The sequence below is a fragment of the Pseudorca crassidens genome, chromosome 5 (genome assembly GCF_039906515.1).
Source record: "Pseudorca crassidens isolate mPseCra1 chromosome 5, mPseCra1.hap1, whole genome shotgun sequence".
NCBI classification, from domain to species: domain Eukaryota; kingdom Metazoa; phylum Chordata; class Mammalia; order Artiodactyla; family Delphinidae; genus Pseudorca; species Pseudorca crassidens.
The window spans coordinates 34,646,659-34,658,765 of record NC_090300.1 but is presented as its reverse complement, the minus strand read 5'-3'; the positions used below and the strand labels follow the sequence as shown (position 1 = coordinate 34,658,765).

Sequence of the window (12,107 nt, the reverse complement as noted above, 5' to 3'; positions counted from 1 at the left end):
TGGAATTTTCCCAGATTGCAAGATTGGTCTAATATCTGAAAATGAATGAATATAATACCTTATATCAATAAAAAAGCCTGTATTTTTATCTCAATTGAAGCAGAAAAAATGAAATCAAACAATCAATCACAATAAAAACACCTAACAAAACCAGAAGGGAATCTCATCCTACTAACGGGTATCGACATAAAAAACTTACAGCTAATGACATTATACTTAATTTTAAAGACTAATTATTTTCCCATTAAGATCAGGAATAAAAGTAAAGCTGTCCTCTCTCACCACTTTTACTCAATATTGTACTGCAGATTCTATTCAGTACAATAGGCCAATAAAAAAATTAAAAGTGCCTTTGTTCACAAATGGCATGATCCTTTATGAAAGAAGCTACAAAAACAAAACCCCCAAACTACAGAACTAATGAAAGTATTTTATAATTTTGCAGTAATAAAATAATATTTTACATATTAATAAGGAAGAGTCTAGAACAAAAATTAAGGACACGATTCCCATTATAACAAAATAAAAATGAAAACAAAAATAAATTTAACAAAAGTAGTATAAGACGTACACTGAAAATAATAAAAATTGCTAAGAGAAACTACAGAATATGTAAATAAATGGAGATACAACCTATATTCACAGAATGGAAAATTCAATATAATGAGGAAGGAAATTCTCTCCAAATTGGTGTACTGATTCATTATATTCTCTATCAAAATTCCAGCAAGATTTTGTGTAAAAATTGACAATTTGATTATAGAATTTATATAGAAATGTAAAGAATCTATAATAGTCATAACAATTTTGAAAAACAAAGTAAAAGGACATAACACTACCTAATTTTAAAAACTTACTCTAAAAGAAAAATACTGTATGCTCTCACTTATATGTAGACTCTAAAAATGCTAAACTAATAGAAATAGAGAGTAGAAAGGTGGTCACCAGATGCTGGGGTGGGAGGAAACTGGGGAGATGTTGGTCAAAGAGTACAAACTTCTAGTTATAAGATAAATAGGTTCTAGGGACCTAATGTACACCATACCATGGTGACTACAGTTAACAATACTGTAGTACACAGTTGAAAGTTGCTAAGGGAGTAATTCTTAAATGTTATCACCACCTAAATTGTAAAAGGTAATTACTTGAGATGATAGAGGTATTAACTAGCCTTATTGTGATAATCATTTCACAATATATTATGTGTTTCAAAGAATCTTGTTGTACACCTTAAACTTACATATGTTATATGTCAATTACATCTCAACAAAGCTTTTAAGAAATACCTTAAAAGTACTGTAATCAATACAGCTGGTAAGAGTTTAAGGACAAATTAGAAAATCCAGAAATAAAACTTTGCATTCATGGTCATTTGATTCCCAAGAGAAGTGCTAAAGCAACTCAGCTGAAGAACAGCCTTTCACCAATAGTGTTTGTAAAAATGAATATCTATATGCAAAAAGTGTCCTTATATCGCACCATAAACAAGAATTAACTTAAAAAAATCATTCATATAAATTAACTTAAATGATAAAATGATTAAACTTCTAGAATAAAACACAGAAGAACAGTTTGGGTTAGGAAAAATGTTCACAGATATGACATCAAAAGCATGACCATAGAAGAAAAATTGATAAATTACTGCATTCAAATTGAAAACTTTTGTTCTTCAAAAGGTATCATTAAGAAAATGAAAGGAAAGCCAAAGGCTGGGGAAAAATATGAAAATCATTTATGTGATAATGCACCTGTATCAAGAATACAAAAAGTACTCCTACAAAATCCCTCTTGATAATTGTTAGAATAAAAAGACAGACAATCAGTACGGATAAAAAAGACTTCAACAACAACCATCAACCAAGTTTGACCTAATTGACATAAAAACAAAACCATGATACATACTCTTTTCCTATGCAAATAAAAAATTTATCAAGATAGAACATACTATGGGCCATAAAACAAATATCAATAAACTTAAAAGCATTCAAGTCACATAAAGTATGTTCTCTGACTAGAATGAACTTAAGTTAGGAGACAATAACAGAAAGTTCTGAGATATTTGCAAATATATACCAAACTTCTAAATAATCCATGACCCAAAGAAACAAGTCCAGATGGAAATTAGAACGTATTCTGAACTAAATGAAAATGGAAACACAACATATCCAAATTTACGGGATACAGCTATAGCACGGCTAAGAAAGAAATTTATAGGAGTAAAAATTAATAGGAGAGAAAAAAGTAAGGCCTTATATCAGTGATATCCATTTCCCCTGAGAAACTAAAGGGCAGAGGAAGGAAACCCAAAGAACAGTAAAAGAATAGTAATCAAGTGAAACAGAAAACAGAAAAATAGAGAAGTACAATTAACCAAAATCTCATTTTCTAAGAAAATATAAATATAATTGATTAGCTCTAGACAGACTGATATGTGAGAGATGAAACCACCAATACTATGAACAACTTTATGCTGATATTTCTTGAATATACTTCAACAACTTAGATGAATCTATCATTTTTTTGTAAGACAAACTGAACAGTCTTATATCTACTAAAGAAATTTAATTTGTAGTTTAAAACATCCTTACAAAGAAAACTCTAGAACCCAATGGTTTAATTCCTATCAGAGGAAGAAATAATACCAATTTTATTCAACTGTTCCAGAAAATTAAAAAGGAGAGAATACATCACAACTCATTCTACAAAGCCAGCATCACATTGGTACCAAAAACAGTCAGAGACACTCAGTAAAATAAAAGAGTTATAGACATATATCCCCCTTAAACACAGATACAAAAATTCCTAGGGAAATTTCAGCAAATGACATCCAACAAGATAAAAAAAGAATAATAGAGAAAGGAGTGGCCAAGATGGAGGAGTAGAAAGATGCTAAACTCACCTCCTCTCACAAGCACACCAAAATCACAATAATTTTCAGAACAATCATCAATTGTTGTAAGATGTAACTTACATCACTGAAGACTGTAACTTACCAGAAAAGGTTTTGTACAACAAAAGACATAAAGAAGGAACCACAACAAGACCAGCAGGAGGGGCAGACTCGCAATATAATCAAATCCCATACCTGGGTGGGCAACCCACATACTAGAGAATAATTGTATTGTAAAGGTTCTCTCACAAGAGTGAGAGTTATGAGCCCCACAACAGGCTGTCTAGGTTGGGGGTTCAGCACTGGGCAGAGAAGCCCCAAGAGCATTTGGCTTTAAAGGCCAGGAGGGCTTGATTACAGGAGGTCCACAGGACTGGGGAAAATAAAGACTTAACTCTTAAAGGGTGCATACAAAATCTCACGTGCACTGGGTCAAAGGGCAAAAGCAGTAATTTGATAGGAGCCTGGGCCAGACCTACCTGCTGGTCTTGGAGGGTCTCCTGTGGAGGCGGGGGGCAGCTGTGGCTCACCCTGGGGACATAGACACTGGTGACAGACATATCAGGGAGTATTCATTTGAATGAATGCTTGGGGAGGCTAACATCTGGCTTCGGGCATCAGCACAAGAGCTGGCCCCATCCAATAGCCTATAGGCTCCAGTGCTGGGATGCCTCAGGCCAAAAAACTAACTGGATGGGGACACATCCCCATCCATCACCAGACAGGATTCCTAAGATTTCCTGAGCCAACATCCACCTGAAGACAGGCCTCTAGACAAGGCCCTGACCATCAGAGAGCCAAAACCCAGCTCTACCCCTCCCACTAGGAAGCCTGCACAAGCCTCTAGACCAGTCTCACCCACCAGGAGGCAGACACCAGAAACAAGAAAACTACACTCAGCTTGCAGACTGAATTTGGAAATGCAGGCCAGACATTACCCTGGGACCAACTAGGCCCTGGTCCTTGGATTACAAGACGGGAGTGCACTGCTGGGAAGCATAGGATGTAACCTACAGAGGGGCACTTCTACAAGGTCGAGACATCACTGAAGACATCAAACAGGAAATCAGAAATTACCCTGAGACAAATGAAAACAAAAACACAACAATCCAAAACTTATGGGACACAGGAAAAGCAGTTCTAAGAGGGAAGTTTACAGCCATACAAACTTACCTCAGGAAACAAGAACAATCTCAAGAGAAATGTAACCAACTTACCACACACATAAAAATACAAATAGCAATTTAGACAAAATGAGGTGACAGAGGAATATGTTTCAGATGAAGGAACAAGACAAAACTACAGAATAACAACTAAGTGACGTGGAGTCAGGCAATCTACCTGAGAAAGAGTTCAGAGTAATGATTGTAAAGATGATAAAAGGTACTGGGACGAGAATGGATGCATGGAGCGAGAAATTAGGAGTTTTTAACAAAGAATTAGAAAATATAAAGAAGAACCAAACAGAATTGAAGAATACAACAACTGAAATGAAAAACACAATAGAAGGAATCAATAGCAGACTAAATGAGGCAGAAGAATGTATCAGTGAGCTGGAAAACAGAGTAGTGAAAATCACTGCCACGGAATAGAAAAAAGAAAAAAAGAATGAAATGAGCAAGTTTGAGAACTAAAGCACACTAATATTCACATTATAGGGGTCCCAGAAGGAAAAGAGAGAGAAAGAACCTGAGAAAATATTTGAAGAGATAATAGCTGGAAAGTTCCCTAACCTAGGAAAGAAAACAGTCACCCAAGTCCAGGAAGTAGAGAGTCCCATACAGGATTAACCCACAGAGGAACACACCTAGACACACTGTACTCAATTAACAAAAGTTAAAGATAAAGAGAGAGTATTAAAAGCAACAAGGGAAAAGCAACAAATTAAATACAAGGGAACTACGATAAGGCTACCAGTTGATTTTCCAGCAGAAACTCTGCAGGCCAGAAGGGAGGGGCACAATATTACTTAAAGTCATAAAAGAGAAAAACCTATAACCAAGAATACTCTACCAGCAAGGCTCTTGTTCAGATCTGATGGACAAATCAAAAGCTTTACAGACATGCAAATGCTAAAAGACTAGCTTCACAACAAATGCTAAAGGAACTAGGCTGAAAAAAAAGGCCACAACTAGAAACAAGAAAAGGACAAAATTGAAAAGCTCACTGGTAAAGGGAAACATATAATAGGGGTAGGAAATCATCCATATACAAAGCTGGTAGGGAGATTAAAAGACAAAGGTAATAAAATCATTTGTATCCAAAAAAAACGACGACAGTTAAGGGATACATAAAAAAATTAGATATAAAATATAAGATCAAAAACAGTTATTGTGAGGGGAGGGGAGTACAAATGCAGGGTATCTAAAATGCATTTGAAATTAAGATATCAACAACTTAAAACAAAAACATATATATAGACTGCTATACAAAAACCTCATGGTAACCACGAACCAAAACATGTAATAGATATACACACAAAAAAGAAAAAGGAATCCAAACATAACACTAAAGACAGTCACCAAGTCACAAGGGAAGAGAACAAAAAAAGAAAGGAGAAAAAAAAGACCTACAAAAACAAATCCAAAACAATTAACAAAATGGCAATAAGAACATACACATTGATAATCACCTTAAATGTAAATGGATTAAATGCTCTAACCAAAAGACACAGACTGGCTGAATAGATGCAAAAAACAGGATCCATATGTGTGCTGCCTTCAAAGAGACTCACTTCAGATCTAGAGACACATACAGACTGAAAGTAAGGGGATGGAAAAAGTTATTCCACACAAATGGAAATCAGAAGGAAGGTGGAGTAGCAATACTCATATCAGACAAAATAGACTTTAAAATAAAGACTGTAACAAGATACGAAGAGGGACGCTACATGATGATCAAAGGATCAATCCAAGAAGAAGATATAACAATTGTAAATATATATGCATCCAACGTTGGAGCACCTAAATATATAAGGCAAATGATAACAGATGCAAAAGGAGAAACTGACTGTAACAAAATAACATTTGGGAACTTTAACACCCGACTTACACCAAAGGACAGATCATCCAGATAGAAAATCAATCAAGAAACACAGGCCTTAAATGACACCTCAGATGGACTTAATTGATATTCAGAGCACATTCCATCTGAAAGCAGCAGAATACACATTCTTTTCAAGTGTACATGGAACATACTCCAGGACAGATCACATGCTGGGTCACAAAGCAAGCTTTGGTAAATTTAAGAAAACTGAAATCAGATCAAGCATCATTTCTGACCACAACTCTATGAGGCTAGAAACCAACTTCAAGAAAAAAACTGTAAAAAACACAAACATGTGGAGGCTGAACAATATCCTACTGAACAACCAATGGTTCACTGAAGACATCAAACAGGAAATCAAAAATGACCCAGAGACAAATGAAAACAAAAACACAACAATCCAAAACTTATGGGACACAGGAAAAGCAGTTCTAAGAGGGAAGTTTATAGTGATACAAACTTACCTCAGGAAACAAGAACAATCTCAAAGAGACAACCTAAATTTACACCTAAAGCAACTAGAGGAAGAAGAACAAACAAAACCCAAGGTTAGTAAAAGGAAAGAAATCATAAAGATTAGAGTAGAAATAAATGAAATAGAAACGAAGAAAACAATAAGACAAGATCAATGAAACTAAAAGCTGGTTCTCTTAAAATATAAACAAAATTGATAAACCTTTAGCCAGACTCATCAAGAAAAAAAAGAGAGGGCCCAAATCAACAAAATTAGAAATTAAAAAGGAGAAGTGACAACTGACACCAAAAAAATACACAGAACCATAAGAGACTACTACAAGCAACTCTATGCCAAAAAAATTGATAACCTAAAAGAAAGGGACAAATTCTTAGAAAGGTACAATCTCCCAAGCCTGAACCAGGAATAGAAAATAGGAACAGACCAATTACAAACACTGAAATGAATCTGTGATTAAAAAACTCCCATCAAACAAAAGTCCAGGACAGAAAGCTTCATATCAAATATTTAGAGAGGAGTTAACACCTATCCTTCTGAAACTATTTCAAAACATTGCAGAGAAGGAACACTTCCGAGCTCATTCTATGAGGCTACATCACCCTGATACCAAAAACAGACAAAAATATCACACACACAAAAAATTACAGGCCAATATCACTGATGAACATAGATGCAAAAATCCTCAACAAAATACTAGTGATCTGAACCCAACAATACATTAAAAGGATCATACACCATGATCAAGTGGGATTTATCCCAGAGATGCAAGGATTTTTCAATAACCTCAAATCAATCAATGTGAGACACCACATTAACAAACTGAAGAATAAAAACTGTATGATAATCTCAATAGATGCAGAAAAGCTTTTGATAAAATTCAACATCCATTTATGATAAAAACTCTTTAGAAGGTGGGCATAGAGGCAACACACCTCTACATAATAAAGGACATATATGACAGACAGCTAACATCATACTCAATGGTGAAAAACTGAAAGCATTTCCTCAAAGTTCAAAAAGAAGACAAGAATGCCACTCTCGCCACTTTTATTCAACATAGCTTTAGAAGTCCTAGCCAAGGTAATCAGAGAAGAAAAAGAAATAGAAGTAATCCAAATTGGAAAAGAAGATGTAAAACTGTAACTGTTTGCACATGACATGATGCTATACATAGAAAATCCTAAAGATGCTACCAGAAAACTATTAGTCCTCATCGATGAATTTGGTAAAGTTCCTGGATACAAAACATATAGAAATCTGTTGCATTTCTATACCCTAACAACAAAACATCAGAAAGAGAAATTAAAGGAACAATCCCGTTTGTTATTGCTTCAAAAAGAATAAAATACCTAGGAATAAACCTACAAAAGGAGGCAAAAGACCTGTACTCTGAAAAGTATAAGACACTGGCAAAAAGAAATTGAAGACAACACAGATGGAAAGATATACCGTGTTCTTGGATTGGAAGAATATTTTTTTTAATTAAAATTTTTTTTAATTTATCTTTTAAAAATTGAAGTATAGTTTATTTACAATGTTGTGTTAGTTTCAGGTGTACACAATAATTCAGCTATACACGCAGACACACACACATACACATATATACATTTTTTTCAGATTCTTTACCCTTGTAAGTTATTACAAAATATTGAGTATAGGTTCCTGTGCTATGCAGTAGGTCCTCATTCGTTATCTACTTTATATATAGTAGTGTTTATATGTTAATCCTAACCTCCTAATTCCTCTCTCCCTCCATTCCCCTTTGGTAACCATAAGTTTGTTTTCTATGTCTGTGGGTCTATTTGTTTTATAATTAACTTCACTTGTATCTTCCATTTATCTGTCGATGGACATTTAGGCTGCTTCCATATTTTGGCTATTGTAAATAGTGCTGCTATGAACACTGGGGTGTATGTATCTCTTTAAGTTATAGTTTCCTCTGAATATATGCCCAGGAGTGGGATTCCAGGATCATATGGTAACTTTATGTTTAGTTTTTTAAGGAACCTCCATGGTGTTCTCCATAGTGGCTGCACCAATTTACATTCTCACCAACAGTGTAGGACGGTTCCTTTTTCTCCACACCCTCTCCAGCATTTATTATTTGTAGACATTTTGATGATGGCCATTCTGACTGGAGTGTGGTGATACCTCACTGTAGTTTTGATTTGCATTTCTCTAATAATTATGATGTTGAGCATCTTTTCTTGTGCCTGTTGCCATCTGTATGTCTTCTCTGGAAAAACGTCTATGTAGGTCTTCTGCCCAGTTTTTTTATTTTTTATTTTTTTTTTGAGCTGTATGACCTGTTTGTATATTTTGGAACTTAATCCCTTGGTGGTGCACTGTTTGTAAATATATTCTCCCATTCCATAAGTTGTCTTTTCATTTTGTTTATTATTTCCTTTGCTGTGCAAAAGCTTTTAAATTTAATTAGGTCCCATTTAAAAAGTATTTGTTTTTATTTCCATGATTCTAGGAGACAGATCTAAAACAATCTTGCTGCGAATTATGTCAAAGAGTGTTCTGCCTATGTCTTCCTCCTGGAGTTTTATAGTAACTGGTCTCACATTTAGGTCTTTAATCCATTTGAGTTTAGCTTTGTATATGGTGTTAGAGAATATTCTAATTTCATTCTTTTACATGTAGCTATCCAGTTTATCCAGCACCACTTCCTTTTTTTTAAATGATTCACTTTTTTATATAAATTTATTTTGTTTATTCATTTGGTTATGCCAGGTCTTAGTCACAGTTCGCGGGTTCCTTAGTTGTGGCATGCATGTGGGATCTAGTTCCCTGACCAGGGATCAAACCTGGGCCCCCTGCACTGGGAGCATGGAGTCTTAACCACTGCACCACCAGGGAAGCCCCTGGCACAACTTCTTGAAGAGACTGTCTTTTCTTCATTGCATATTCTTGCATCGTTTGTTGTAGATTAATTGACTATAGGTACATGGGTTTATTTCTGGGCTTTCTATCCTGTTCCATTGATTTTTGTGCAATACCATACTGTTTGGACAACTGTAGCTTTGTAGTATAGTTTGAAATCAGGGAGCCTTATTCCTCCAGGTCCGTTTTTCTTTCTCAGAATTGCTTTGCCTATTTGGGGTCTTTTGTATTTCCATACAAATTAAAATGTTTTTTGTTCTAGTTCTGTGAGAAATGCCATTGGTAATTTGATAATGATTGCTTTGAATCTGTAGATTGCCTTGTGTAGTAGAGTCATTTTAACAATATTGGAAGAATCAATAAAAAAAGAAAGATATAAATGAACTCACTTACAAAACAGAAATAGAGTGACCGACACAGAAAACAAAGTTTTGGTTACCAAAAGGGATGGGCAGGGAGAAGATAAATTAGGAGGATGGGATTAACATATACACATTACTGTGTATAAAATGTAACAGATAACCAGGAAGGACCTAATGTATAGCACGGGGAAGTATACTCAATATTTTGTAATAACCTACAAGGGTAAAGAATCTGAAAAAAATTGATATACATTCATATACACTAAGTCCCCTACATACGAACCTTCAAGTTGACAACTTTCAAAGACGCGAACGTGTGTTCGCATGTCTAATCATGTAAGTTAGTTCACATGTCTGGCGTACACTGTGATGTGTGTGCATCCTCTTCAAGTGGTTGTGCTTTTGTGTACTTTACTGTACAGTAATTTATATAGTAGTAGAGTATCTTTATTTCAAGCCCAGGATGTCTGGAAGCAAGTGTAAAAGCAGCAGTGATGTAGCTGGTACTGCTAAGAGGCACCAAGAATTGGAGGTCCACAGCAAAGACAAAGAGAGAGACAAGAGGAAGAACAAGTAACTGAAGAACTGAAGAGATTTACGATGCAGGAAATGGCAAGGGGATTTTCTTTAGTTGAGGAGGCACTGTTAATTTTTGAGGCACAGGAGCCGAATGTGGGACAGTACAGAAAGGTTATAGCAGCCATTCAGGATGCAATTCAGTGCTACTGTGTCATTTATGACGAGAAAAAAAGAGCTACTACCCAGACATCACTGGATTATTTTTTCAAGAGGGTAGACAGAACTGAATCCAGCAAGGAACCAGAACCTGTGCCATCAATGTCGGGCATGAGTGAAACTGCAGCTTGCCCTCCATCTCCTGTTGCTGACGATCCTTCAGCTCTACCATCTCCCACCTCCTCTCCCTCGTCCAGTCAGTAACTCTTCTTCCCTGTTCACTTGATGCTAGCCTCTGTAAGCCAGCTATTGTACTGTACTACTGTACTTTTCAAGGTACTGTATTGCAAGATGAAAAATGTTTTATTGTTTGCGTGTTTGATTTTTATGAATTATTTGCGTGAAAAGTATTATAAACCTATTGCAGTACAGTACTGTACTGAAAAACCAATTGTGTTAGCTGGGTACCTAGGCTAACTTTGTTGGACTTAACAAATTGGACTTACGAACACACTCTCAGAATGGAACTCATTTGTATGTAGGGGACTTACTGTATATATCTATATATCTATACATACATCTATATCTATCTATCTATCTATATCTATCTCTATATATATATCTGAATCACTTTGCTGTATATCCGAAACTAACAGGACATTGTAAATCATCTACATTTCAAAAAAAATGACTTTATAGCAATAAAAAGATTTAAATGAAGAAAAATAATATATCATGATTATGTGTGTGGGTTTTATCCCAAGAATTTCAGGTTGAGTTAACGTTTAAAAAATCAACCAATTTAATTCACCACATTAACACTCTTCAAAAAGAAAAACGACATAATGATCTCAAAAGATGGAGAGAAGTATTTGACAAAATTCAATATCCATTCCTAACAAAGTGTCAGAAAACTAGGGATAGGAAACTTCCTCAACCAGATAAAGTTAATCTACAAAAAACTTACAGTTAAGTCTTAAGGATGAAAGACCTTAATTTTATTAGTGAAAGAAGCCAGACCAAGACACGAACAAAAATCAGGAGTACAAAGTGTAAATTCCATTTCTATAAAATTCTAGAAAATGTAAACAAATCAGTTAGGAAGGAGATCATTGATTGCTTAAGGATGGGGAAGGGGGAGAGTGGCAGCAAAGGAGGAATTACAAAGTGGTAGGAGAAAACTTCTGAGGATAATGGATATATTCATTATCTTGCCTGTGGTAGTTTTACAGGTAGGGGTTTGTGTGTTGTGTGTGTGTGAAAAGTCATCAAATCATGCACTTAAATGTACTGTTTATTTTATGTTAATTATACGTCTATAAAGCTGTAATTTAAAAAAAAGACTGCATGGCAGGTATATGGGAATTTTTGTTTTGAAAATAAATTTGTTGATAATTCATTACATGCATGGTTTATGTAAGAAAGAGGATGTGAAATTCCATTCAGAGAATTCATATTCAAAGTAAAAGGCTTGGTTCTATTTCAAAAGAGTTTTACATTTTCAGTTAAAATAAAATGTTTTAAGGTAAGTTATCAAAGTTACAAATTTTTCCTTTTTTAAAAAAATAATCTCCCTGTTTTAATTAACTTTTAAAACTAACTGGCCAATTAAAGTCTTAAATGTGTCTAAAAACAGTGCATCTATTATCTGTGTCTATCTGCCTAAACATATCAAATCACGCCTAATTAATAGAAGGCAACAAGCGTATGTATATGATTCATTAATTCTCCATGAAATACGCTCATGTAGTATTTTAATAGGTCACACATT

General features: G+C 34.8%; 1 protein-coding gene across 1 annotated transcript in view; it reads right to left on the bottom strand.

Annotated features, from left to right (window-relative positions):
- STAG1 (STAG1 cohesin complex component) overlaps positions 1-12,107 on the bottom strand; it is a 423,440-nt gene that overhangs the window by 134,390 nt on the left and 276,943 nt on the right. The gene's annotated exons all lie outside the window — the stretch shown is intronic.